Raw genomic sequence first — 6,036 nt, forward strand, 5'->3', positions numbered from 1 at the left:
GGGGGGGTTGGGGGAGGAGGGATGGGTGGTTTAAAGGGTTGTTTAGACACTGAAGTTCATAATAATCGTTTAGGAAAACTTTTCATAAAGACATCATTTAATGACTATTTCGATTACCAATTGAACTGAAATAATTACTTATATTTTAAAGCAAGCATGTAGGTAAACATTTCAAACAGGAGCAACGTCCAGTCTCCTCTAAGAACTTTTAAGAGGTTCCATATTAATCTTGACCGAGTACAAACTACTCTTGTTATACATTGAATATTATAAACCACTCTCGGTTCCTAAGTATTATGGCCACTGCTGCATTTGAGTATTCTAACCACTACTGGTATCTAAGTATTTTAACCACTCCTACTATCCGAGTATTCTAACCACTCTTAGTATTCGAGTATTTTAACCATTCTTGGTATCTGAGTATTTTAATTACTCTTGGTATCCACCATAAACAACAGTCTAGACATTTAACTCAGATAAGCAAAACAACAAGTGTTTTGATTCTCTTCAGAGTTTACAATCATAATCAGTGTTTGATTGCAATTATAGATTTGAGCAACTACCTGAGAGAGGATAAGTACAATACAATAAAACCTGATAACTTGTGAAGTTGTTTCTTTTGGATTGAAGAGCATCAGATGATATGAGCTTGAACAACAACAGTAGATTAATTCTGCAATGATCTTTCTCGTATTTGCTCTCTCTTCTCCTTTTTAATTATCATATATTTTCAATAACCTCTCAAACTTCATTAACTTCTTTTCTTTTGTGAATCTTATTAATTTAGCCCTGTAGAGAAATTATCGTTGGACACAAAGATAACATCTAGATAGACTTCATAGCCTTCTTAGGTAACTTGGTTAGACTTAGGTCTGCGTTGTAGAGGTATAGTACTTCATCAGAGCTTTGACAAACATTTTATCATGTGTCAACATATTAATTAATGCATCGTTTAGTAGAGCTTGACAACATTTTCTTTTTTTGCTTTTGATAAGTGCACTATTTGAAGTCATACTATTTGTGATGTTAAGCTTTTGTTTTATAAGCCGTTTAAGATCAAGTATACTTTTTAGCAATATGTGGCAAGCCTTGATGGTTAGACACATTTCCATTTTATTCAAGCGTTATGGTGATAAGACACTCTATTTGGAGTACTATAGAGTTTGGCGCTATGAATGCATCGTTTTAGCAAGATGTTCAATATATGATTATTAGACGATGCAGAGCATTGAACGCTTATATTGAAAAGTTGTTTAGATTATTAGTGTTTAGCATGCTTTTCATAAGATCATATACTTCATTAAAAGCTTACATGGTCAACACTATTTGGATATAAAATCTTTAAGCTTCATTGTTTAACATCCCTTAGGAATAAATGTTTCTATTTAAGGCTTGTTTACACGTTATATCGTTTAGCATTATGTCCTAGACGATATCTTTGTAGTATGCTTAACTTTTCAACTTTCCATAAATAGGGAATTTTATGCTCAATATTTTTGAAAGAGTTCATACATAGAGATTTGTTTTTGATAAGACGTTGTCAACGCTCAAACTAATGGATATATTTAAGCATAATTCTTTAGCCTATCATTTTGTCGATCGGATGCTTCGATGCCTCTACTTGTTAGATGTTGTTTCCACAACATTGTTTGTTTAGACGATAAAGTACCAGAAAAACACTATAGGGGGGGTTGAGTAGTGTTAATGGAAAAATCTTTTTGCAACCGGTCTAATATAGCAAGTTCGTCAAGTATGAGATTTATCAAGTAATTGTTAAATGCTCAACTTGAAAGTGATTATAACTAATAACTTCTTTTCACGTGCTATTCAGAATATATATTTATACCGCATAGTTTGTAAGAACTTACTTAGTTAAAGAATAATCATTTAGTATGAAAGGATTCTTGTTTCGTAAAACTGAAATGGAACTACAGGTTTTATAAGAGAAGTGTTTAGGAAGAGGTAAGTAATAAATGCACAAATATTTTTATATTGGTTCACTCCAACTTAGCTACGTCCAGTCTCCTTTATCCACAGAAGGTTCCACTATAATCTTCACCATGATTACTGTCAGAGCGGTGATAACGATCTAAAAAACGTTATTTTCATGCTTAAATTTGATATTAAAACACACCCTTTATGGCTTAGAATGAGCTTAAAATCAAGTTAAATAATTAGTTGAGTCATTGAGAGTCAAAAGTTGGTTTTAGAGGTATTATGCTTGGTTTTACATTGTTTTGCAGGGTTTTGAGGTGATTTGAAGATGGAAGTGAAGTAAGGTGGACTTGTGCTCATGAAAGATGAAGAAAAAGGATTAAAAGAAGAGCCAAAGGAACCGCTGAGCGCCCAGTGCGATTAGAGGCAAACCGCTGCGTGGTCAAACAGGGCGCTGAGCGGTTGAACGATTAGAGGCAAACCGTTGAGCGGTTAAATTAGGTGCTGAGCGGTTGTCTGCTGGGCTTGGGCTTAAATTCTGTTATTTTTCTGTGTTATAAATAGCCCCAGTACGACTTGAAACCTGAATCTTTGGCAGAGGGAAAGGTCCACAACAGCTCTACACAATTTGGAGGTTGTTCTTTGGATGCTTAGGCTCCAAACTACTCAATCTAGGGTTTATTCTTTCATTCTTCCATTGTATTTCATCTAGTTTCACCATGATAATGGTGAACTAAACCCTTTGTTGTTGGGGAACAATGTAATCTTTTGAAACTCTCATATATCCAAATTCATATTTAATTCATATGCTTGCATATGCTTGATTAATCAATTGTTGTGTTCCTTACCTGTATTTAATGCTTTTATCGTTTAACTCATTCGGTAAATGTTGTTTGTCTTTATTGATACAGGAACGTACAACAATGTCATGAACTAGGAGGAATTCCTTGATTATGCTAATACTGCCTAGGGATAAGGGTAGGACGATCAATTGTATTTTGCTTTCGTTTATTATGCATTATTAGTTACTAGGGGAGGCTAGGGATAGAAAGCCGGTAATTAGTAATAGGCTCTTTTCGCCAAGGGATTGGGTTAAGGGTAGACTAAGAAAGTTTGCATGGCAATATGAAAAATAAGTGAATTAAATAAGAAGAGTAGATATATGAGGGTGGATAAGATGAAATTGTAAACCCCAACAACACCATTCATCCATAGTTTCTCCTCAACCATTGATTCACTGCATTTGCATGTTTACTTTTGTTTTTGCATTTAAAAACTTAAAATCAATTTCTTCTCAAGTCTTACGAAATTAGGTTACACGAAAGTTAAGGCCTAAGAGTCCTTTGGGAAACGATACTTAGACTTACCCATTTTATATTACTTGATAACGATCTGATACACTTGCCAGGGACTTAACAAGCGGCTGTAGTGGAATGGTTAGCGTGGAATAACAAACCAAGAGGGATTTTAATATAAACGCGTGCCTTTTAATTTCTTCTCAATTTTGTTGAGATAGTTGACAACACAATATCTATATCACTCTAGTTTTTTATGATGACAACACATTGTTTAATAACACACACATATGTTGTTGTTATGTTATATGTTCTCATGTTGATTGGATGATATATTGATGAACATGTTTCTATGATATATTGCTATGTGAATGCATATATATTGATCTTGTACTTGTTATATCACTTCTGGATGCATTGCACATGTTTTAATGCATGAAAACCACAAGCACTTTTGTGAACCTATAATTGTGTGACAAAGCTGCAGTAAAGTCGACTCCATTACTAATCAAATCAACCATGCTAAAATATTTGTACAGATTTTAAGAATCAGTGTTGTGTGAGATTTTGAGAAGGAAAGAGTTTCAAAATGTTCTTACATGTCGAAGTCAACTATGTGCGCCACATATTCGACTGTATTAGTTGATTGCTTTGAAATTCTATTATGCTCATGAACAGTAACGGCTATATTTTCAAAAATTAGTTAAGCATTGAATAGTAGGTCAACTGTATTAAATGAGATTTTATTTTGGTTGACTGAATGCTATTAGTCTGACTTATCTATTATAACTGTCATAACCCAGTCAACTAGATTAGTAGCTTCTTCGACTATGAGAACGTCTGTTTAACATAATTCTATAAATAGTCAGAACATGAATTTGTTCTAAGACTTTTGGGCAATTTGATCTAACACTTTCAGATTTTGTTTCAGATTAATTCTCAGAGATTATAGAGCTCCAAGAATTCTCCAGGAAGATGGTGGTGATCTTTCTTGGAAGAGATTCAAAGGGAGACTGACTGCACACACATTGCTTGATCACATATCTGCACATTGGGGTGTTCTTTGGTTGATCAAGATTATTGTTAGCATCCATTGGTGATTGTTGTTGTGACCTATTGTGATTACAGGGGATAGACTCGTGGAGTCGGGTTTACTTTGAGGACTGTTCAAAGTGGTTGGCAGGTTGTAGGAGAGGGGACATCTTGCTGCAAGTCTTGCTGTATTGTATTGGCTATATTTTGGTTAGAGGGTTAGAGAGGAGATTTATATTTTTGACGTGGAGATCTTTTATAATTTCCTTGTTGTAAAAACCTTAACCATTATAGTGCAATTGCTTCCTAGTATTGGAAGGACACTGGATGTAGGCATTGAGATCGAACCAATATAAAAACCAGTGTTTGAATTTCTCTATCCTGATCTTTTACATATAGTCGACTTTACCATTTGCGCAGCCAACTACGTTTTTCTGCTGCATACAATTTTCATTACTTACGATTCAAGAAAGTTTTGTACAGTTTTATACTTTGTTTTAAAGATTGCAAAAAGACTCTGATTTTGAAAACTCACCAATTCAAACCCCCCCCCCTCTCTTGGTATAAAAAGAAGCCTACCTGTTTTCCAACAAATTTATCTTACTATGCAAATAATAAATATAAATAAAAGAGTAAGGTTGAGAGAAATTTGTACAGATGAATTTTATACTGGTTCGAATCTTACCAATCTTACGTTCAGTCGCTTGGAATAAAAATTTGCCTCCAGGTCCACAATTTTATCAAAGAAAACATGCTTGGAATAAAAATTTTCTAAAATTTTGTTTAAACAAAATTAAATCAAAAACAGTTTAAATTGTAAATTTAAAATTTAAAAATGCTTGGAATATAATCATTTTTCAACCCAAACATATCTAGCACTTGGAACACCAAAATGTTTAATTTTACATTTATTTGAGGTATGACCCTTTTTCATACAATAAAAGCATGATATAAAGTTTGTGTTCCTATAAGCTATTCCTTTTTCTATCCATGTTCTACGGGTTCTTTTATTATGCTTATTTTTAATTTTAGGAACATACTTATTTTTAACAACCTTATTTTTATTATTTTTACTACATTCTCCTAAGGTTGTGTGTTCTAGCAGTTTCTTAAAATTTTTGCAAGATACACATTCATCACTACTAGTAAATTTACCCTTTTCAAAAAATAAAACTTTATTTTTCAAATCTTTATTTTCTTCAAAAATATTTTCAAAATTTAATTTTAAATTTTTATTTTCTTCAAGAATATTTTCAAATTATGATTTTAAATTTTTATTTTCTTCAGAAATATTTTCAAAATCTGATTTTAAATTTTTATTTTCCTATGAAATATTTTCAAAATTTAATTTTAAATTTTTGAAATCCTTTTTCAATTTCTTATGAGATTTATCTAATTTCACCAATTCACTTTCACTATATTGACTATAATTATCAGAATCGCTAGATGTACTTACTTGGCTTCGAGCGCCGTCGTCTGCCACTAAACAGATGTTTGCCTCTTCATCAGATTCGTTCGAATAAGAAATTGTTTCATTGTCATCGTCCCATATGATGTAGGCTTTCTTTTTCTTGAAGAACTTCTTTTCTTTTATTTCTTCACTGTTCTTTTGATTTGGGCAGTCCGCTTTTAAGTGCTGCCTTTCTCCACAACCATAACATTTCTAATGTGAGGAAGATCCTTGATTTTCTTTCTTTTCAAATTTTAATCTTCCTTTGTCTTTTCATTTCATGAACCTATTGAGCTTTTTTATCACGAGTCTCAAATTTTCTTC

This window comes from Vigna radiata, unplaced genomic scaffold (assembly GCF_000741045.1).
Source record: "Vigna radiata var. radiata cultivar VC1973A unplaced genomic scaffold, Vradiata_ver6 scaffold_70, whole genome shotgun sequence".
Lineage (NCBI taxonomy): Eukaryota > Viridiplantae > Streptophyta > Magnoliopsida > Fabales > Fabaceae > Vigna > Vigna radiata.